The following is a 25,122-nucleotide window of genomic DNA, read 5'->3' on the forward strand; positions in this document are numbered from 1 at the left end:
AGGGGCTTGGAACTAAACAGAGAATTCTCAACAGAGGAATATCAAATGGCTGAGAAAAACTTAAAGAAATGCTCAACCTCCTTAGTCATCAGGGAAATGCAAATCAAAACAACTCTGAGATTCCATCTTACACCCATCAGAATGGCTAAAATCAAAAATTCAAGTGACACCACATGCTGGCGAGGATGTGGGGAGAGAGGAACACTCCTTCATTGCTGGTGGGAATGCAAACTAGTACAGCCACTTTGGAAATCTATCTGGTGCTATCTCAGAAAAATGGGAATAGGGCTTCTCAAGACCCAGCTATTCCACTCCTTGGAATATACCCAGAAGATGCTCCAGCACACAACAAGAAAATTTGCTCAACCATGTTCATAGCAGCCTTATTCATAACAGCCAGAACATGGAAACAACCTAAGTGTCCCTCAGTAGAATGGACAAAGAAACCGTGGTACATTTACACTATGGAATACTACTCAGCTATTAAAAACAAGGAATTTCAGAAATATATCTGAAAGATACATTACTATGAAATCTACCATACCCTGATCGCCAACATGATTTTTCCCCCCCATTGGGATTCCTTAAGAAACTGTAATTCAATTAATTTGCACAAGAGTTCCCCTAATGTTTGGCAATAGCTCCAACCTCTTTCAGCAAGTGTTATCAAAGGACTTGTCTAAACTCACCATCCATATTTTTAGTAGTCAATATGTAGATAGCAGCCCTCCATAAACTCCATATACTCCCATGAAGGAAGCTCAGAACAAGGTTGGTTATAAAGCCCTTCACAAATTCCTGGCACACAGATGTTATAGAGTTGTACATTTTAATACTTAACCATGTCATAACTCTGGAAAGTTTCTGATACAAAGTTTGTCAAAACTTGACTTGCTTATAATGACAAGATGTGAAATTGATATACAGTCAGAATTTTAGATGCACCAAGATAGGAAAGATACTTTCTTCAAGGCTGCCAAATACAAACAGCCAAAACACTACGAATGTAACATTTATATAATTCCTGATTGTGTCATGGTTCTTCTTGCTGAAGCTAATCTATTTTATTTATGTTTAATAATATAAATATACATGTAAAAAATAAAAAAAAGTTTTAAAAACTTGACTTTCTTTTTAAAGATTATTTTACATATACATTTATATTATTACACATATATACAATAGATTACCTACAGTAAGAAGAACCACGACACAATCAGGAATTATGTACATATTACATTCTTAGTGTTTTGGCTATTTGTATTTGACATCCTTGAATAAAACATCTTTCCTAACTTGGTGTGTCTAAATTTCTGAGTGTAAATCAATCTCCATCACATATTGTCGTTATCAACTTAAAATACCTATCTGGACCTAAAAATATCTTAACCCCTAAACAACTAAGCTTCATTGTAAAACTAAGCTACCTGGTCTTCAACTCCATCAGAGTCTTGAAAAGGAATAAGCTTAATTACCTGAGTATTCCAGGAGTGCAGGTTAGTAGCTTTCCCAATGAGAAGATGACAGAGACAGTTTGCTGCACTGTTCTAGATAAAATCTAGTTCCAACAATGACTTACAATTAAGTAGCTATTTAGTTGTTTTTTCCTAATATTTTCACTTGTTTAACATATATATATATATATATATATATATATATATATATATATATATATATATACAAAGGTTGTATTTCAGTGCCTTCACTCTAAAAACTTCAAGAAACTGTCAGGTTTTTATAAGTACTTGAGAGGTAAATCTTAAAATAGAGGTGATTTAGTATAGACATTTAGTAAAATGAAATGTCATAGGAAATTATGGGAATACCTTTTCATTTGACATTTATTATTAAAGTCTGCATAAATGAATAGAATTAGTTTCAGGTGTTTACTTGTGTCAGCTGATTCCTCTATAAATGGGGATGTTTTGTTGAATGCAACTGGACTGAGGCCAAATAAATCATTCCTGGGTTACTACAAGACTTAGTGAACAATCATCATTTGATTTCATCTAATGGAGGAACATTTTACTGAATGCAGCCAGATAAAATATTTCACTTATTATTCATGCAATATTAAAGGGTGCTCCTCTGCACTGATCAATTAAATATGAAGTAATTTTAACCTACAGCAATTTACAGAACAACAGAACATGGGCACTTAACATTCCCATCAAATGCTCATACTCTATAATTAGTTTAGATTGCTTTCAATTGAAATTAGCAAATACACTTAATGGCCCATGTATCATTTTCATATCCTAAACTCAAATCTTATCTGAGGTAATGACTATGCAAATATATATATATTTTTTAAACATCTCCTTAGCTTTCTGTCTATATTTACAAAAGCTACAATGCATTTCTAACCAAGGAAGTCACAGGCTGTTCCCTATCACAGTGTCTTTGCATCATACAAGCCAGTTCTTGATTAGTAATTAGGAGAGCATTTCTGGATACATGCATGGGGAGAAAGACATCATGGATATCTGTCATTGAGGGTGGTTACCAAATATTGTTTCTATAACCAATGCTGTGTATTTAAAATATTTGAATATTTTAAATATTAAGAGGCGGTCTATGTGATATATAGGCAGTGTGGTAAATGACAGCATGTGACTTTCTTGATTTTAAGTTTTATACCTTTTGAATTGCTATTTTATTTTCATTTAAAGTCACTAGATTTTTTCCACTTTTGAGATTATCGTATAGTTATCATCACTTTATTTTTTGTTTGCTTATTCCAAGCATTTCATACCCTCTCCTCTCCTTGCTCTTCTTCAAGGCCAAGACCTTTTTATAAAACTAATTGTTGTTGTTGTTGCGGTGGTGGTCCTGGTGGCGTGTGTATGTGTGTACTACTAAATACATAACTATTACCGGCTAAGTCTGTGTACTGTAAATTGCATGTATGGTTTCAAGGCTGAAGATTGGTGTAGGATAAGCAAACTATGTGCTTTTCCACAGTAAAGACTGTTTATTCTACTCTGAGCTTTTCTTTTTTTTTTCTTTATTAATTTATTCTTGTTACATCTCAATGGTTATCCCATCCCTTGTATCCTCCCATTCTTCCCTCCCTCCCATTTCCCCTTATTCCCCTCCCCTATGACTGCTCCTGAGGGGGATTACCTCCCCCTGTATATGCTCATAGGGTATCAAGTCTCTTCTTGGTAACCTGCTGTCCTTCCTCTGAGTGCCACCAGGTCTCCCCCTCCAGGGGACATGGTCAAAGGTGAGGCAGAATTCTGAGTTTTTCTTAGTTGCTTGTAGGTCTTTCTGCCGGCTTTCCCCATCCATGTTAGCATGCATGCCTGTTAGTAGTGTCCTGGTTCTGTATCCAACACCTAAAAGATTCTCATTCCTTTTCACCACAAATGAAAACAATCTTATGCAAACCAAGAACCAAACAAGAGAGAAGGCACTTCCATATTGTTGCCCAAAAGAAACAGTATGAAATAATGTTAAAAACTCAGTATCGTCTTAAGATACTATGCTTTGTAGTAACTTATTGACTAAAAAGGATTACAAATATATGAAACACCAAATATATACTTTTCAACCAACATATTTATCAGTTGATATATAAATATCTGTATCATTAATTTGCTTATTTTAGTTCAATAAATATCTATAATTTATTTATTTATATTTTACAATGTAGAGGGACAGAAGTTAGTTTTCACCTTTTACTGTCAGAATATATGTTATATAATATTTCAAATGTCTTCTCTTTAGAAAATTTTAGGTATTGGATATCATTATTTTATGGTGAACTTTATGGGATAGTGGTTATATACATTTCAAAAATACTAGATATTTTTTGATTACTCTCCAAAAGATTAGGATAAGGATATAGTCCCAGAGCAGTATGCATTCAATGTATTCATGCTGGTGAGATGGCTCAGTTGTAAAGAGCACTATCTGCTCTTCCAAAGGTCCTGAGTTTAATTTCTAGCAATCACATAGTAGCTCATGAACATCTATAAAAAGGGATCTGATATTCTCTTCTGGAATGCAGATGCACATGCAGACAGAGCACTCATACACACACTACCATCAATAAATGGATATATTAGAGTGAATTTTTTCTGACACATGTTATTTCCCCCTTTATTGTTCTTTTTATTTTGAACTGTGCTGTAACTTACCCTAAGATTTTCATACAATATATTTTGTCATATTATTTCATATCCTCTAAATCCTCCCTCTTCCTCCACACACAGTTTCATATTTTTTCATTTCTCTATCAACAAACACACAAACAAAACAAAGCAAAAAAAAAACCCAATAGGAATAACTAATAATCAGTAATAAGAAAATATCCAAAGACAAAGTACACCAAATCATAAACTAAAGTCCATTCAAGGTACAGTGTTATTTTGTGATAGTAAACTTTCCCTGAGCATAACGTACACCCTGGAGTGTGAGTAATGTTTCCAGTAATACTTCATTGAAGAAGACTGACTGTCTTCCCCCCGCCCCCCCCCCCAGCTCAAACTATGGCACCGGCCAAGGACAATACAGGCCATAAATTTCAAACCCCTACCAATATCTAGCCAATGGACAGGATATTCTTTTTTTTTTCTTTCTTTTTTTTCCTCCTTTATTAATTTATTCTTGTTACATCTCAATGGTTATCCCATCCCTTGTATCCTCCCATTCTTCCCTCCCTCCCAATTTCCCCTTATTCCCCTCCCCTATGACTGTTCCTGAGGGGGATTACCTCCCCCTCTATATGATCATAGGGTATCAAGTCTCTTCTTGGTAACTTGCTGTCCTTCCTCTGATTGCCACCAGGTCTCCCCGTCCAGGGGACATGGTCAAAGGTGAGGCACCAGAGTATGTGAGAAAGTCATATCCCACTCTCCACTCTACTGTGGGGAGTGTTCTGTCCATTGGCTAGATCTGGGTAGGGGTTTAAGGTTTACCACCTGTATTGTCCTTGGCTGGTGCCTTAGTTTGAGCGGGACCCCTGGGCCCAAATCTGCCTATCATAATGTTCTACTTGTAGGCTTCTAGGACCCTCTGGGTCCTTCTACTTTGCCTTTCTCCCATGATTCTCTCATTTAGAGTCCCACTAGAATGTCCTCTCCTCTGTCTCAGTTTCCTGGTAAGTGAAGGCTTTCGTGGGACATGCCCCTTGGGCTAATGTGCAGATATAAGTGAGTATATACCAATTGAGTCTTTCTGCTTCTGGGTTAACTCACTCATTATGATCATTTCTAGCTCAATCCATTTATCCACAAATTTCGGGAATTCCTTGTTTTTAATAGCTGCGTAGTATTCCATAGTGTATATGTACCACAGTTTCTGTATCCATTCTTCTATTGAGGGACACTTAGGCTGTTTCCATGTTCTGGCTATTATGAATAAGGCTGCTATGAACATGGTTGAGCAAATTTTCTTGCTGTGTGCTGGAGCATCTTCTGGGTATATTCCAAGGAGTGGAATAGCTGGGTCTTGAGGAAGCCCTATTCCCATTTTTCTGAGATAGCACCAGATAGATTTCCAAAGTGGTTGTACTAGTTTGCATTCCCACCAGCAATGAAGGAGTGTTCCTCTCTCCCCACATCCTCGCCAGCATGTGGTGTCACTTGAATTTTTGATCTTAGCCATCCTGATGGGTGTAAGATGGAATCTCAGCATTGTTTTGATTTGCATTTCCCTGATGATTAAGGAGGTTGAGCATTTCTTTAAGTTTTTCTCAGCCATTTGATATTCCTCTGTTGAGAATTCTCTGTTTAGTTCCATGCCCCATTTCTCGATTGGGTTATTTGGTTTGGTGGTATTTAATTTCTTGAGTTCTTTATATATTTTGGATATTAGACCTTTGTCAGCGACAGCCTACAGACTGGGACAGGACATTCTTCACAGTTGAGTGGAGAGTGAGGTATAACTTTCACACATACTCTAGTGCCTCATATTTGACCATGTCCCCTGAATGGGGAGGCCTGGTGGCACTCAGAGGAAGGATAGCAGGCTACCAAGAAGAGACTTGATACCCTATGAGCAAATAAAGGGGGAGGAGGTCTCCTTTAGGCACAGTCATAGGGGAGGGGAATAAGGGGAAAATGGGAGGGAGGGAAGGGGAGGATACAAAGGATGGGATAACCATTGAGATGTAACAAGAACAAATTAATAAAAAAAAAGTAAAAAAAAAGAAAAAGAAAAGAAATTGCTTCTTGGTTATAATGTGGGACTTTGTATCATTCCCCCCCCCCTTTTTTTTTTCCTATGCTTGAATTTTTTTTCTGGCTTCAACTTATTCATGTCCTGGGCATGGTGTCACACTGTCTCTGATATCATAAATAGAAAAGTCCTCTTTTGTCAGGATAAAGCAGATTCCTTAGAGTCATTCACCACCTCTGCCTCTCAAAAATCTTTCGACCACCACGCCTACGTAGTACTGATCCTTGAGGGGAGTGATTTGGTATGGGTATCTCACTTAGGAATGAGTACTCCAAGGTCTCACACTGGACACCTTGCCCATTTGTGGGTCTCTGTGGAAGTTACCATCTACTAGAAGAAGAATTTTCTGTGATCAGAGTTGAAATACATTGTAGTCTACAGGTATAGCATCATACCATTATGAATCTTGCTTTTTTTTTCTTATGTCCAATCAGAATAATAACAGCAGCAGGCTTCATTTTGTGTCCATGACCATTACAGTCTTACACTCTCAGATTCTTTGCATCATTAACAGTTTTAGTTGGGAGTACTACCTCATAGAGTAAATGGTAACTCCATTTTTTTAAAAAAGTAGTTAGATAGTCCCATAAGAATCAGGCCACTATTGTAGGATTATATCTTCAAGACAGGTTGCAGCATTTGTGTCTGGGTGAGGTTGGTGATTACTCCTATCTGGAGTCATGGCAGGATGAATGCCAGTCAGTGCGGGTGCAGCTTCTTATTTGAGATTATCTGTTTGTCTATGTTCAGTACCAGAGGCATACGGTCTTACTGTCTTGTTGTGAAGGGCAACCAGCAGCACTGGGAGTGGCCTATAATATGTGGAGGCCTATGGGACCCTTTTTGACAATACTTGAACAAGATTTAACCCATTCCCTTTAGATTTTACTTGGTCACACAAGGTGTCTAATTCAGGCATTGCGTCCCCCCAATTTCTGTTAGCACCATTTAAATTCTTTTCATGTGTGTATATATGTCATTGGGTTTCTAGTGTAGTAGGCTACAATCTGACTTTTCAAAAACATTTAATGTTAGTTATGCTCTCTATTAACCCCTCTTTTACCTGTTCTCCCTCCTACTCCTCATTTAATCTTTCTATTTCAGTTTCACTGTTCTGTGTTTACAACATAGTATTCTGATTCCCTTCATTGATGAGTCTCCATCTCTTTCTTTCTCTCTTCTGAACTCTGCTACTTTTATGAACATTCTAAATAAAACACATACATTTAAGCAAAATTTTAAATTATTTTATTTTATTTTATTTTTAACTGTGTAGGTTTTTAGATTGCATGTATGGACAACATGTTTGTCCCTGGTACTTAAGGTCAGAAAAGAGTGTCAGAATTACTGAAACTGGAGTGATATTCTACACAGTTGCTGGAAATCAAGCTCAGGTGCCCTGGAAGAACAGCTATTACTGCTACCTGTTGAACAGCCTCTTTAATCTTTATGTAACCCTAATATTATGTACTTTACCTTACTTTTTAAAATTATGAGACTTTTATCTTTTTTTTGAATTTTTTATTAATTTATTCTTCTTACATCTCAATGGTTATCCCATCCCTTGTATCTTCCCATTCTTCCCTCCCACCCATTTTCCTCTTATTCCCCTCCCTTATGACTGTTCCTGAGGGGGATTACCTCCCCCTGTATATGCTCATAGGGCATCAAGTCTCTTCTTGGTAACCTGCTATCCTTCCTCTGAGTGCCACCAGGTCTCCCCCTCCAGGGGACATGGTCAAAGGTGAGGCACCAGAGTATGTGAGAAAGTCATATCCCACTCTCCACTCAAGTGTGGAGACTGTTCTGACCATTGGCTAGATATGGGTAGGGGTTTAAAGGAATTCCCGAAATTTGTGGATAAATGGATTGAGCAAGAAATGATCATAATGAGTGAGTTAACCCAGAAGCAGAAAGACTCAAATGGTCTATACTCACTTATATCTGCATATTAGCCCAAGGGTCATGTCCCACGAAAGCCTTCACTTACCAGGAAACTGAGACAGAGGGGAGGACATCCTATTGGGACTCTAGATGAGAGAAGCATGGGAGAATGGCAAAGTAGAAGTATCCAGAGGGTCCTAGAAGCCTACAAGTAGATCATTATGATAGGCAGATTTGGGCCCAGGGGTCCCGCTCAAACTTTGGCAGTTAGTTTTAATAGGTGTACATATGTTAGAAACCCTTGGCAGATTTTGAGAAGTTTAAGTCATCATATGAACTCAGGATAATCTATAGAACAAGAGCTCAAAATCCAGGTTAAATTTTCAGCACAAAATTGAGTGTAATTGCAAGGACACTGTAGTATAATTTAATTGGATTAGAATGATTGTCCCCAAAAATCATTTTAAACTAATTGGTCTTAGCTTACAATCATTCCCAATATTATTAAGAAGAAATTTATGGAGAGACTATAGAGAATGGAAATAGGACATATCTGATAAAGATGTGAAGTGAATTGTGCTACCATGAATGCTGTGATTCACTGAGATACCAAGGTGCTGGGAAAAATTGACAAGGGCTTAATATCTGAGCAATTGAATTTGAAAAGAACAAATAGGTAATAAAATATATACTTATAAAAGTCTTAGGTAAACAATTAGAATGTATACCCAGGGATATGACCTATTTGTAAAATGTATTCTCAGCTAAAGCAACACTCTGGGTACATCTGAAAATGGCATTACAGAAAAAAAAAAAAGGACAGCAAGGTAACAGTTCTAATATCTTTGAACATGGGAAGAAGTGGAAAACTAGAAGTTAAAGGAAATACAGTAACATACTCTGTTAGTACAAGATAGGCTGAGTTTCTAGAAACAGAAAAGGTTAATTATAAAATCAAAGCTTGTAGTTTTCAAATCAAACTTCATTCATCTCGAGAGAAAAATGTCATTTTTATATTGCCTATATATTTTGTTAATGAAAACTGAGTTGAAATAGTCTCAATAAATTGCAAATGAATTAAAAATTTCAAAGTCTTGTTGCAATTTTTTGTAATAATTATTTGCTAAAATTTTTTACTAAAAACATTGAACTGTTCATCCTGAGGGCTAACACCAAGCAATATCCAATAGAAAACATGAGAAATTCCGACTACTTTCATGTATTTATAGCCCTGTAAGATCTCACTGCTGTGAGTTCCTTGAATTTACTGGATTGCATTTGTCTATTAGTTCATTTACCAGTTTTTGACAGTCTGTATACAATGTGGAATTGTATAAGATTCAAATGGATACATCATGCTTTAGCAAACAATTCAAGAATGAAATAAACTAACAAATTTATTTTTCTTTTTTTTATTGATTTATTCAGATTACAACTCAATTGTTATCCCATCACTTGTATCCTCCCATTCCTCCCTCCCTCCAGCTTTCACCCTGTTCCCCTCACCTAGGTCTATGACTAAGGGGGACCTCCTCCCCCACTATATGGTCATAGACTATCAAGTCTCATCTTGGTAGCCTGATTATTCTTACTTTGAGTGCCACCAGGCCTTCCCACCAAGGGAAAGTGGACAAATATGGAGCATCAGAGTTCATGTCAGAGTCAGTCCCCATTCTCCACATAACTGTGGAGAATGTCCTGTCCATTGGCTAGATTAAAACAGAGGTTTGATGTTTACTACTTGTATTGTCCTTAGTTAGTGCCATGGTCTGATCAGACACCCCTGGGCCCTGATCCACCCATCACGACATTCTTCTTGTAGGTTTCATGAACAAAACCACAGAGAGAACTGGACCTAAGTCTCCCATCACTGCAGTCAGTGACACTCCTCTCCTAGTGCCTTGAATCTGCTCTGAGGCATTTCAGAACCCCAAGATATGAAGAAAGGACGTAAACCCTAGGGCTAAAGTTCTAATCCAGAAACGACATCCTGCTATACATCACTTTACTTCGCAGGTGGCTATAAGAACAAGTGAAAATCCCAAACGCATACTGGATTTAAAATGGAGAAGTACCCAAGAGAGGATGATTAATTCTCACTAAAAAGGGGAAATATAATAGACAGTGGAAATGCTTGAAGAGAAAAAGCAAAGTAGGAGAAGAACACAGAGAGAAATGAGGCTGTAGACTGGACTTGGGGAGAGTCGGGGCGGGAGGACAGAGGGCTTGCAGAGAGAAGAGAAACCTTAGGCGGGGGCATGTGGGTGATAAGATGGAGACATAAGACAAGATAGGTTTATGGGAGGATATGGGGGCACTCTATCTGAGACCCCTAGTAACAAGGATCACGGAGACCAAAGAGGGTACCCTTTAACTAGACAGGACTCCTAATGGAGGGAGTGGAACATCAACCTACCCACAAAAACTTCAACCAAAAATTTTCCCCTCCCGATAAGATATGCAGGGATAAAGATACAGCAGAGATTAAGGGAATGCCCATCTAATGTCTGGCCTGACCTGAGACCCACTCCATGGGAGACATTCTGTCATGCAGACGGGAGCCTAACACGGCTATGTGAGAAGCTACGCACAGCAGCAGATTCAAACAAACATTGGGCAAAGCGTAGGGAGGCTTGTAGAATAGTGGGGTTATGGATTGAAGGACCTGGAGGTGACAGGAGATCCACAAGAAAACCAACAGAGCCAACTAACCAGGATTCAGAGTGGCTCGCTGAGACCGAACCAAGGACCATGCATGGACTGGACCTATGCCCCTACATGGATGTAGCAGTGGGCAGCTCAGACTTCGTGTGGGTCCATTAGCAAGGGGAGCAGGGACTGTCTCTACATGGATTTGGTTGGGCTGCTGCTTTTGTTGTTGTTGTATGTTTTTTTGTTTTTTGTTTTATGAAGATAATCTTTATCAATTTATGTCTTTGCAATTATTTATTTCCTGAATGATAAGAAATGTTAGAAAGCTGCTAAGTCATGATGATGTTGTAGTATCTTTTTTTCAACTTTTGTATTAATTTATTCATATTACATCTAAATTGTTAGCCCTTCCCTTGTATCCTCCTAGTCCTCCCTCCCTCTCACTTCCCCCCTTTTCTCCTCCCCTATGTCTGTGACTGGGGGAGACCTCCTCCCCCTATATATGCTTTTAGGGTATCAAGTTTCTTATTGGTAACTTGCTATTCTTCCTCTGAGTGCCAACAGGCCTCCCCATTCAGGGAATGTGGTCAGAAAAGGGGCACCAGAGTTCATGTGAGAGTCAGATCTCTCTCTCTACTCAACGGTGGAGAATATCCTGTTCATTGGCTAGGTCTGGGTAGGGATTCGAAGTTTATAGCCTATACTTGCCTTAGCTGATGCCTTAGTTTGAGGAGGACCCCAGGACCCAGATCTGCCTGTCATAAAGTTCCTCTTGTAGGTTTCCAGGACCCTCTGGATCCTTCTATTTCCCATTCTTCCATGTTACTCTCACCTAAAGTCTCAATAGGATGTCCTCCACTCTGACCCACTTTCCTGATAAGTAAAGTTTTTCATGGGACATATCCCTTGGACTAGTGTCTCAATATAAGTGAGTATATACCGTTTGTCTCTTTTTGCTTCTGGGTGAACTCACTCATTATGATAATTTCTAGTTCTATCCATTTGTCCACAAATATTTTTAATAGCTGAGTAGTATTCCATAGTGTAAATGTACCACAGATTCCATCTTACACCCATCAGAATGGCTAAGATCAAAAACTCAAGTGACAGCACATGTGGATGAGGATGTGGAGAGAGAGGAACAGTCCTTCATTGCTGGTGGGAATGCAAACTAGTACAACCACTTTGGAAAGTTATCTAGCACTTCTCAGAAAACTGGGAATAGGGCTTCCTCAATACCCAGCTATCCCACTCCTTGGAACATACCCAGAAAATCCCCCACCACACAATAAGGACATATGCTCAACCATGTTCATAGCTGCTTTATTCATAATAGCCAGACCATAGAAAGAGCCTAAGTGTCCCTCAGTAGAAGAATGGATTAAGAAACTGGGTCGCTGCTTTTTTATACACCCCTTGTCCAACAGGGCTTCCCTTGGCAGGCCACAAAAGAAGACTTGCTTAGTTGTGATGCAAATTGAGGAGCTAGGGAGGGTAAAAGGGAGTGGATGGGTGGGAGGTAATGGGCCAGTGGGAGGGAGTGCGCAGGTGAGGGGTCTTCATTTTTCAGAGGAATAGGGTAGGGGGAATGAGGGAAGAGGGAGGGAGCGTGAGATTAGGAGGAGAGGGAGAATGGGGGTAAAATAATGATGTAACGTAAACAAATAAATTATTTAACTAAAAAATAAATTCCTGTGGCAGGATGGGTAACCACAATAGAAACTTTTGTTGATTGAAAATTGTGCATCAAAATGTAAGCACAGTTTCCAACGCATAAATGGTCAGCAAAAAATGAATAAATCAAAACAATAAAATAAAAGTTCTTGGAGGAAAAAAAAACATATAGAATGCTTTAAAAAGGGAGATGGTGGTAGATGTTGAAAAGAGCTAACAAATTCATTGTTCAGAATAATTAGTGTTATAAACATGGACATATTTATTACAATAGTGATTGTAGATCAATGCAGCCACAACATAAAAAACAAAACAAAACAAAACAAACACTAACATTTAGTTATGAAAGACTACAAAGGACTCAAGGAGGTCTGAGCTCAGAAAATAATTCTGGAAGAACTACATCACCTGATTTCAAATTATGTTTCAGAACCCTAGTCACAAAAGGAACATGATTGACACAAAAGGGACATTTGGACCAACATAATAAGATGCATAAGTGAGTAAAGTCACAGGCACATCTGCAAGTCTATATACAAAGGTGCAAAAAATATATATGCAGGAAAATAGAAAACATCTTGCAAAAATGAATGGGTAAAGCTGGATGTGAGTGTACAGGGAAATGAAACTAAATGCCTGTCTCTCAAACTATGCAAAAATGCATTAAACATGGATGAAAGCCCTTCATGTTGGATCTTAACTAAAACAGATAATGCTAAATAATGTAAAATAAAAGCATCAGAAATAACTCTCTAAATCAGAATCCAGCAACACAGCAAATAATAAGAAATTACAAATGAGATTATATCAAATTAAAACAATTTTCAGAATGAAGAAGCAATTCACAGTGCTCAAGAAATTACGTTTCAACTCAAGCTACTGTCTTGTTGTCATTTCTTTATGATCTACCATAAGCTGTATGCCAAATAAAATCTTTCTACTCAAGTTACTTTTGAGCATTGTATTTTACCAAAGTGAAATATAAAACCAAATTTGGGCGCATATATTCTAGGTGTATACTGATGAGTATACAAACAGGGTCAAGATATATAAAAGAGAGCTGTATATTCATGCGTATTTGTATATTCTCTTGCATTATTAACAATATCTGTGTAATGGAACCAGTCTTTGCTATATTACTTAGTGGAGTATTATTCCATCATTAAGAAGAATAAAATACTCACTTATATCTGCACTCTAACCCAAGGGGCATGTCCCGTGAAAGCCTTCACTTACCAGGAAACTGGGACAAAGGGGAGGACATCCTATTGGGACTCTAGATGAGAGAAGCATGGGAGAATAGCAAAGTAGAAGGATCCAGAGGGTCCTAGAAACCCACAAGTAGATCATTATGATAGGCAAATTTGGGCACAGGGGTCCTGCTCAAACTAAGGCACCAGCCAAGGACAATACAGGCGGTAAATCTTAAACCCCTACCCAGATCTAGCCAATGGACAGGACATTCTCCACAGTTGAGTGGAGAGTAGGGTATGACTTTCACATGAACTCTGGTGCCTTATATTTGACCATGTCCGCTGGAGGAGGAGACCTGGTGGCACTCAGAGGAAGGATAGCAGGTTACCAGGAAGAGACTTGATACCCTATGAACATATACAGGGGGAGGTAATCCCCCTCAGGAACAGTCATAGGGGAGGGGAATAAGGGGAAAATGGGAGGGAGGGAAGAATGGGAGGATACAAGGGATGGGATAACCATTGAGATGTAACAAGAATAAATCAATAAATTTTTTTTAAAGAAAAAAAAAAGAAAATGGATGAAATTAGACTCAACTATATTAATTGAAATGAGCCAGAGAAGGGTATGCAAATGTGTTTTCACTTATGTGTGGAATATAAAAACAATGCAAGATGAATAGGTGTCATATAACATGATAAAGTAAAATAACAGGATGGATCAGGGTACACATGGTGATAAATAAAGAGATGATGAGTATTAGCAAATTGTCACACATGTTTAAAAGATCATAGTAAGTAATTCTTAGCTTTTCATTTTTTGTTCTCAAAGATATAATAAAAATGAGTGAGAATATATACTGTCTACCCAACTTTAATGACAAGTAAAGGGCTTCTCTCAATATATTCTCCAATTTTAATCCATAATATATTAGACATATTTATGTTAGAATTTAATTCACCTTATTAAATTTTAATTTCAAGATCCTTTCTTTTCTTTGCCCATTCAACCTTCTGGAGAAACACAGTCGGTTAGGTATGTGAGGGAAAAGGATACATTTGTCTTACTGCTGATCACCTTGTATCTAGTAAATGAGCACAAAATTTGCCTCAGAAACACTATGGAATACTACTCAGCTATTAAAAACAAGGAATTTCCAAAATTTGTGGACAAATGGATTGAACTAGAAATTGTCATAATAAGTGAGTTCACACAGAAGCAAAAAGAGCTAAATGGTATATACTCACTTATATCGAGACACGAGTCCAAGATGTATGTCCCCATGAAAAACTGTACCTACCAGGATAGTGGGTAAGAGGGGAGGACATCCTATTGAGACTTTAGGTGTGAGAAGCCTGGGAGAAAGAGGAAATAGAAGGATCCAGCAGGTCCTGGAAAACTACAGGCGAGTCTGGGCCCTGGGGTCCTCCGCAAACTATGGCAACAGCCAAGGAAAAAATAGGCAGTAAACCTCGAACCTATACCCAGACTAGCCGATGGACAGGACATTCTCCACTGGTGAGTGGAGAAGGAGATCTAACTTTCACACAAACTCTGGTGCCCCATATTTGAACATGTCCCTTGGATGGAGATGCCTGGTGGCACTCAGAGGAAAGATAATAGGTCACCAAGGAGAGACTTGATACCCTATGAGCATATACAGGGGGAGGAGGTCCCCCTCAGACACAGACATAGGGGAAGGGAGGGGAGTAGGGGGGAAGTGGGAGGAAGGGAGGAATGGGAGGATAAAAATAATGGGATAAAAACGGAGATGTAATATGAACAAATTAATTTTAAAAAATAAAAATTAAAAAAAAGAAACAGTATTGTATTTTTAGTCTTTGTAAGAAATGTGTTAAAATATAACAAACAAACAAACAAACAAAACAGACCTGTTCACTTATTCAGAAAGAGATACTGCTTTTGCCTTTAAAAGACTGCTTGTAATACAGCATCCTTCAAGATACCATGTAGAACAAGAACTGACAGAAGATACTAAAAATGGCATGGAAGAATGATCTTCTGAGATGCTATTTATTAATTCTCTTCTGCAATGCCTTTCCAATACATTTCAGAGTTGCCATCACATCTCTTTTTTGTGTTTATAGTGTCAGTTCTTCTGTGAGGTCTATTCTGCTAAATTCTTTCCACTCTTTTTTTTTTTTTTTTGATAACCACCTCAGATTATGTGCAGTTAAGAATATGCCAAATTCACTGGAAAACTTTAAAGTAAAACAGTAAGTTTAACTTTTAATTTTTTATTAGATTGTAAAATATTATATATAAATATGGATATAATGTATAAATATTATAAATTCTATACTTTCTCATTTAATTGGAGTTTATTCTTTTTTCTATTGTAATCATCATGAATGTCTTTATTAAGTTTTCTTAATCACCTCTAATGTGGTTTTAATAAAAGTTCTCATTATTTAATTTAAGAAAAAGTTGCACCTTGAATTAAACATCTTCTTTGTATAATTTTCAACATTATGCCGAGAAAAATTTAATCTGAAGTATGAATCAGAAAGAAGTCTTGGTACCTGTAATATGGTGATGCACACTTTTTCTTTTTTACTATGTTGATGCAATTTCCTGAAAATTAACTAAAAAAAAGAACACTTAAAGCTAAACATATTATGAAGTTCAACATGATGTTTCAGAATTAAACTTCTTTAAGACTGGCTTGAAGGTAACACAGCTTCAGTCAGAAAGCATGCAGAGTTCCACCTACCTCACTTTCATACTGGGAGCTCATCACTTGTCCTCCTCCTTAATTAATGGCCTTTGTGGTGAGACATGACTGATGTGGCCAATGTTTGGAATCTTTACTCTATATTGTATAGTTTATATAATGGTAGCTATTACTAATGGCCTTATGATCAGAGGTCCTGGATATAGTGTTTTTGTAGTGTGTGTGTGTGAAATTTTTATTTAAGTTTTATTTCAATTTTTAAAAATAATTTTGTTTTCCTCATTTTTTTTCATTTCTACTGAATGCACTTGGAGCAGAATATCTTTTTAATAATTGATTGTCCTACAATACTTTGATAGAAAATTTTCATGTTCTTTATTTTTATTTGAGTTGGACCAAATCCAGGTTTTTTTTGGTATCTCAAAGCTTAGCTAAACTTTACTCTTTGAATTATAAATAAATAATGGTGGCAAGACATTTTGTGATAGACATAGAAAATTTCCCTTCAGCTCGCCATTAATTATAGGCTTCCAGTGAATTAGATTGATGAGCCAGAGCTGAACCCTACCTACAAAGCTGAGAAGTCACGGACGTGGACCAGTACATAGTTTATTCTTCAGTGACAGGGAGCAGAGAGGACCAGAAACTCAAATGATAAGGAGAAAGAAGATGGAGAAGATAAAAGTTGTGATCTGATCTTACACAAGCTATGTATTATCTTATCCAAGCAAACTTAGTAAGAAGTGAGGTATCTTATATACAATTTCCAGGGTAGATATAGAACAGAGTCAGCAATCTATCATACAATTGGGAAAAGACAGCAGACGGCTAATCAAACAGTAGTGCACAAAGGGAACACAGGGTATCTTAAAGGCACTGAGGACAATGCAGTGTCCTATAACTCCAATATTTTTATAGGAAATATGTCATGTTCCCAGGAACTGGAACCTTTGCTTGGCCTGGGGAAGGACCCAGTACTAACATCTCCTTTATCCATTGACCAAGTCTTGAGTTGGTCTGGCATTCACCATATTTTCAATAGTCGTAATGTTTGATGATACACATAGGCATCTATTTTTAATGAAAATCTGCCATATTTAGAAATGGGAAGAAAGTGAAGATTTCAGAGTGGAAACAAATGAATTAGGTGATCTAGATAAATACCAAAATATTGTCATCATCCTAAAATATAAAATATTCTGTACAGCAAATATATTTGTATATCAGTCTACATCTATTGTTGATTTTCCTAGATGCCCTATTTGTGATCTCTCTTGACATTAACCATGAGTACATAAACCAAGTCTAACAACAAACACTTTAGCTGGATTTTGTAGACTCAGTGTTTACTTTGGGTCATGAAGTGGATAAAATAGTTCATTATTTTAAAATATATTTTATTAATTTATTCATAATATATCTAAATTTTTATCCCATCCCTTGTACCCTCCCATTCCTCCCTCCCTCCCATTTTCCCCTTACTTTACTCCACTATGACTGTGACTGAAGGGACTGCTCCCCCTGTATATGCTCATAAGGTATCAAGTCTCTTCTTGGTAGCCTGCTATTCTTCCTCTGAGTGCCACCAGGCCTCCCCATCAAGGGGACATGGTCAAATATGGGGCACCAGAGTTCATGTGAAAGTCAGACCACTCTCTACTCATCTATGAAGAACATCCTGTCCACTGGCTAGATCTGAGTATGGGTTTGAAGTTTACTGCATGTATTGTCCTTGGCTGGTGCCATAGTTTGAGCAGGACCCCTGAGCTCAGATTCGCCTGTAATAATGTTCTTCTTGTAGGTTTCTAATACCCTCTAAATCCTTCTATTTCCCCATTCACCCATGCTTCTCTCACCTAGGGGCCCAATAGGATATCCTCCCCACTGTCTCACTTTCCTGGTAAGTGAAGATTTTCATGGGACTTGCTCCTTGGGCTAGTGTCCAGATATAAGTGAGTATATACCATTTGACTCTTTCTGCTTCTGGGTTAACTCCCTCATTATGATCATTTCTAGTTCAATCCATTTGTCCACAATTTTTGGGAATTCCTTGTTTTTAATAGCTGAGTAGTATTCCATAGTGTAAATGTACCTCAGTTTCTTTATCCATTCTTCTACTGAGGGACACTTAGGCTGTTTCCATGTTCTGGCTATTATGAATAAGGCTGCTATGAACATGGTTGAGCAAACACTCTTGTTGTGTGCTGGAACATCTTCTGGGTATATTCCAAGAAGTGGAATAGTTGAGTCTTGAGGAAGCCCTATTCCCAGTTTTCTGAAATAGCGCCAGATAGATTTCCAAACTGGCCCTACTAGTTAGCATTACCACCATCAATGAAGTAGTGTTCCTCTCTCTGTACATCCTCACCAGCATGTGGTGTCACTGGAATTTTTTATCTTAGCCATTCTGATGGATGTAAGATAGAATCTCAGAATTGTTTTGATTTGCATTTCCCTGATGACTAAGAAGGTTGTGCATTTCTTTAAGTGTTTCTCAGCCTTTTGATATTCCTCTGTTGAGAATTCTCTATTTACTTCTGAGATCCATTTCTCAATTGGGTTATTTGGTTTGGTGGGGTTCAATTTCTTTTGTTCTTTATATATTTTGGATATGAGACCTTTGTCAGATGTAGGGTTAGTGAAGATCTTTACCCAGTCTGTATGCTGTCGCTTTGTTTTGTTGACAGTGTCTCCTGCCTTAAAGAAGCTTCTCAGCCTCATGAGGTCCCATATGGGTGCAATTGCATTGATGCAAAAATATTGAATAAAATTCTTGCAAAATGAATACAGGAACATATCAACAATATCATTCACCATGACCAGGGAGGCTACATTCCAGACAGCAGGGATGGTTTAATATTTGGAAATCTATCAATGTAATCCACCATATAAAAAAACTGAAAATAAAAAACCACATGATCAGCTCCTTGGATGCAGAGAAAGCATTTGACAAAATCCAACACCCATTCATGTTTAAAGTTTTGGAGAAATCAGGGATGCAAGGCACATACCTCAACATAATTAATGCTATTTACAGCAAGCCAATAGTCAAAATCAAATTGAATGGTGAGATGCTCAAGGAAATTCCTCTAAAATTGGGATCAAGGCAAGGCTGTCCACTCTTTCCTTATCTCTTCAATATAGTACTCATAGTTCTAGCCAGAGCAATAAGACAACAAAAGGAGATCAAGGGGATACAAATGGGAAAGAAGGAAGTCAAATTATCCCTATTTGCAGATGATATGATAGTTTACATAAGTGACCCCCAAAATTCCACCAGAGAACTCCTATAGCTGATAAACACCTTCAGCAAATTGGCTGGATACTTATTAACACAAAAAAGTCAGTAGTCTTCCTATATACAAATGACAATCATGCAGAGGAAGAAATTAGGAAAACTACACCCTTCACGTTAGCCACAAGCAATATAAAATGTTTAGGAGTTACTCTAACTAAGTAAGTGAAGGACTTGTTTGAAAAAAATTTCAAAACTCTGAAGAAAGAGATTGAAAATGACATGAGAAGATGGAATGATCTTCCTTGCTCATGGATTGGGAGAATTAACATAGTAAAAATGGCCATCCTACCAAAAGCAATCTACAGATTTCATGCAATCCCTATCAAAATACCTACCCAATTTTTAAAAGACATTGAAAGTTCAATTCTGAACTTCATATGGAAAAACAAAAAACCCAAAATAGCTAAAACGATCTTGTACAATAAAAGGTGCTCCAGGGGAATATCCATACCGGATCTCAAACTGTACTATAAAGCAATAGGAATTAAAACAGCATGGTACTGGCACAGCAACAGGCTGGTTGATCAGTGGAATCGAATTGAAGACCCAAATATGAATCCACACACATATGGTCACTTGATTTTTGACAAAGAAGCCAAATCTATTCAATGGAAAAGGGATAGCATCTTCAACAAATGGTGCTGGTCTAACTGGATGTCGACATGTAAACAGTTCATTCTTAAGGAGAATGTTAAAGAACCCTCTTTCATTGTGTCTCTCGACCTCTGTATGTCATAAGGATATCTAATTACCGGCATCAGACCTCATAATTCCTTAAGTATTCAACCAGAAATTTAGTTTAAACAAAAGTTTGTGTACTACACCAAAAAATATAATATGCTGTTTGTGACAAAAATGGTTTTCTTGTTATAAGAGATATAAGCCATTATGTGGCCTCAGGGAAGTATGTTTAATAATGAAATTCAAGGTTATTCAAAGTTATTATGAAGTAATTTCTTAAACTTTATCTCACATCAAAACATCAACATTCTCTGAAAGTACATATTTCTGTTTGGCATCCCCGTTTTAGAGGAAGGCTAAAAAGCTTCATGTAGTTAAAAATTTCATGTTCAATTGTTCTTCCTAATTTCAACAAGATGTATAAGAAAATACTACAGGCTTACAAATTACACAGGAAAAGCTTTCAAAGTGATATAAGCATTTGAAATGTTTATTTTTAAATTTATAATACTATGGGATATATTGTAAAAGTATTGTTTCTACTTGGTCACTTACCAGTTTATTACTAACTTTCGATTAAACTCAGGGTGGTAATTATATTTTTCCTTGGCTATCTCTGTACCATGTAAACTAACATGAAGGAATCACTCTTTCATCTTACAGACCTGGTATTTTATGATTAAATCTGCTATTTGACATTCATTTGTTATTATAAGAACAAACACATTTTTTCAAATCAAGCATTTTGAAGTGTATGGGTAATTATCATTAGGATTTTTTACTTAGAACTAGAAAATATATACTATTCTAAGTAATTATTTGAAAAATGTTCTAAGTATTTTTTATTTGAAACAAAACATAGATTCTTCACGAGACATTTTGAAGCTGTAACCAAGTAACTAGACACTTTAAAAAAGCTTGTAGTTTGGCTCCTAGGTCCTGAGAGTTCAGTCAATGGTTAGCTGGTTCCACTGTTATTAACCTCTACTAAAGAATAGCATGATTTCAGTGGTTGTGTGCAGCAAAGACTGTTCATCATGTTGTAGCCATGGAACAGAGAAAACCAAAAGTGGTCAGAGTCAAGACATCCCTTTGGAGATGTGGCTCCATTAGCACACTTTCTCCTTTAGACTTCTGCTTACATAGTTGCATCACCTCCCAGTAGTCACATTTTTTTACCCATCTACTGATTGATCTACAGATTAATTCAAAATAATTTTTGAGTTGGTATTCTTTCTTTTTCCTTAAAAATTTTATTATAATTTATTCACATTACATCCTGATTGTGATCTCCTCACGCTTACCTTTCAGTTCCCATCCTCCCTACCACTTCTGCCCCTAAGTCCCATATTGGGCAGCCTTCTTCCCCACCTTTGGTCAGGGTCTATCAGGTCCAAGTGGTCCAAGTATACTGCATGCTTTGTTCTTGATTGGTACATCAGTTTGTGCACGCCCCCTGGGTCCAGATCCACTAGTAGTCTCTGGAAATACTTCACCAAAAGCCAAATATGATCATCATTGAGACAGTCACCTATCTAATCACTAAGTTGACAATAAAGATGAAGCATGTGCTTAACCTTCCTTATACGTTTCTTCCTGACATTTCATTTGCTGTTACCAGGTTTGAGTTTGTCTTTCCTCTGCTTTTATTTCTAAATTTTTCAAGTATGAACTTCTCTTGGCTTTCTGGCATCACTTCTCATCACATGCAAATATAGAACACCAGTGAATTGTACAATCTTATAAGGGCTTACATTCAGATAAATAATTGTAGAACAATTTGGATGCTATTTTATAAAATACAATGTACTTTATGGTTTTAGCCATTACCCTTTTTTTGCCTAATAAAGTGTGTGATTCCCTATTTGTGTATTATAACCATCCATTCTTTCTAGAAGGGGAAAATTCATTATAAACTGTGAATAGTGCTCATGAAACTTGAGTAAAAGTTTCCTTTCATTTCTCTCACCATTTATATGTAAAATAAGTTAGGCTAAATCTCTATCTTTATTATGTATGAGACATAATCCACAAAAAAGTAAGCTGCTATCAGTGATAATGTCAAAGGATATTTGGTTTGAGTTTTATGATGGGATACCAGCTTCCCATTAAAAGCCAAATCCTATATTCAAAAGGCTAAAGAGGAATATATTTAATGAGAATTCTAGCATGCTGAATTTGAAACGTAGAATATGTGCAATAGAAAACAAATCTCTGCCCTCTTTGAACTGTACACTGGCCATATTTTCAATCACTTTAAACTCCAAAATTCTTGTGTCATAACTGTGCAGAGACTTATATTAAACTGTTTCATAAAACTTACGTAAAAGACATATTTATAATACAGTTATACCAGATATTCAAACCAAATGAAATAATAATATGGTAGAATATACAGGCCTAGTATTGGTAAATAACATGAAAGTTTAGGCCATTGAAGTATGGCTTATGATAGGGCTAAATCCAGGTGAACCCATGATAAGCAGAAAGTATTTTAATGGATTATTTACTCAACATAATATACTGATCATAAAATCTTGGCTGCAGATTAAAACGTGTTCTATTTACTTCATCACCGCGTACTAGCTAGAACTACGGGTGCTGTTGTAGCCCGTAGTCAGGGAGGCAAACATTAAGCACTGTTTCCTAGATCAAGCATCACTAGGTAGTAAAATGTATACAATTGAAGACTTGAGTTTGATTTCTGTTGGAAATGTTTGACTTAAGCATGGATGTCAAACTAAAGAACCTAAATTTTTCCCATATGCATTGATAGATATAATAAACAACTATAGGATGACTTAAATTATAGAGTAATGGCAGTAATTATACTTCTAGCTGCCATGACATAAACCCAAAGGAACACCAACTTAAATGAGGAAGATTACGAGTTACAGTTTGAAATACGAGGGGCCTGGTGGCACATGTCTTTAATCCCAGCACTCGGGAGGCAGAGGCAGGTGGATCGTGGTGAGTTCAAGGCCAACTTGGTCTATAAAGGGAGTCCAGGACAGCCAAGCCAAGACAGAAACCCTGTTTCAAAACAGAAAAAAACAAAAACAAAAAACGAAAAACAAACCAAAGTACAGTTTGAAATACATATTTTTTTAATGGTGTGGACAGCAATGCAACAGGATCAGGAGATGGTTTATCATACTATATCCACAGTGTGGAAACAGAAAATGAACAGGAACTTGGAGCTGAGATATAAAATCTCCAGGTCCACCTTCAGTGACTCACTCCATGGGTGTTTCACCTCCTAAAGGTTCCTTCGACTCTCTTATACGGAGGCATGACATAGAGACCAAGTCAAACACTTTAGCATACAAGGGACATTTAACGTTTTAAACCACATCAGCAATAGAAAACTGTATTAAGTCATATTGAAAGGAACATAGACATTCCGAGTTGCCTCAACACATCCCTTGTCACCGCTATTAAGTGACTTTACAGATGTTTTTACTTGTTTTTATAATTATAATTTAATTATTTAAAATTATAATTATATCATTTACAATTTCATTTTCCTACTGACAAATACTCCATTACTCCTCTTCTTACTCTAATAGCATAAGTAATTTTCCATAGGGAAGAGTACACCAACTGTTCATTCATTAAAAAGTAGACAGCTCTGTTTTATTTCTTTACTATTTTTTTTTAATAAAAAATGATGTTTTTGTAACTTTTAGTATTGATAAAGTTAACCGCAGTGGCATCAATGAGACATTCCATTGACAATATCAGATGATATTCTTCATTATATCTTGTGCTAATATTTGTATCTTCAATATCTGCAATATTAGTAATATACAGTTGCATTGGCTATTATGTTCTTTTTCATGTAGGTCAAGGGGTGGAAATTTATAACATAATTCTTATTATAAAGCATGTAGATAAAATTGACTGGCCTTAGGGGAAAATACAGAAATACCTAAACGATTAGGGTTGGATCAATACTTCTTTTTAAATATAGATTTTGGAGTGAGATATAAAATTATAAAACTGAGTCCCAAGGGAACCGACAAGGAACAACTTTGAAGAAAGGGTCCTAAATGTAGATATGTCCTTCACCTCTGTCAGTGGTCATAAAAATTTACCCCATTTAAGAAAATATCACTCAGTATACAGAATAAATTATCTAATGTGCTAATTCTAAACCACTAATGCTCAAGAATATATTTTTCCATCTACTTTAGATAACAGTCACTTTTTATAGTAAATTATTTCATGGTATGTGCCTGCTTGTTACATAGGGACAATAGTTACTATATAATTTATATTATAACTCCCTTCAAAAAGGATCTTTAGTGTATCTGAATGTGTGTGATATTCAGGGTTACTTAACTGTTTATTATTCATCCTTTAATTCTTAAGCTTATATACCTATTATGGTAAAAAATTGATTCTTACCAAAATGAACTCTATAAGGCATGACAAATATACATTTAATTCTTGAGATGTTTCTTAGTTACAATTATGTCACTATAATTAAACACAGTGACCAATGGAACTCATAAATAAAGCATTCAATTTGAGACTTGCTTCTAGTTTCAGTGGGTCAAACCATGATCATTATGACATGAAACATGGTGATAGGCAGGTAGTCATGGCAATGGAGTTGTAACTGAAAGCTTAAATCTTAACTGCAAGACAGGGATACAAGAGAACAAGACTGAGCTCCAAGCTCACCCCTGATGACTCATCTCTTCTAACAGGGACATAAGTCTTAACCCATCCTAAGCATCCACTGTCTTGGAAATAAACATTTAAATATATGATCATATGGGTGACACTCTCATTGAAGCCACCACATTAAACCTATTAAAAATTAAGCAATATAAGAATCAATTTACAGAGC

Source organism: Acomys minous (assembly GCF_964271855.1).
Source record: "Acomys minous genome assembly, chromosome: 5".
Taxonomy (NCBI): Eukaryota; Metazoa; Chordata; class Mammalia; order Rodentia; family Muridae; genus Acomys; species Acomys minous.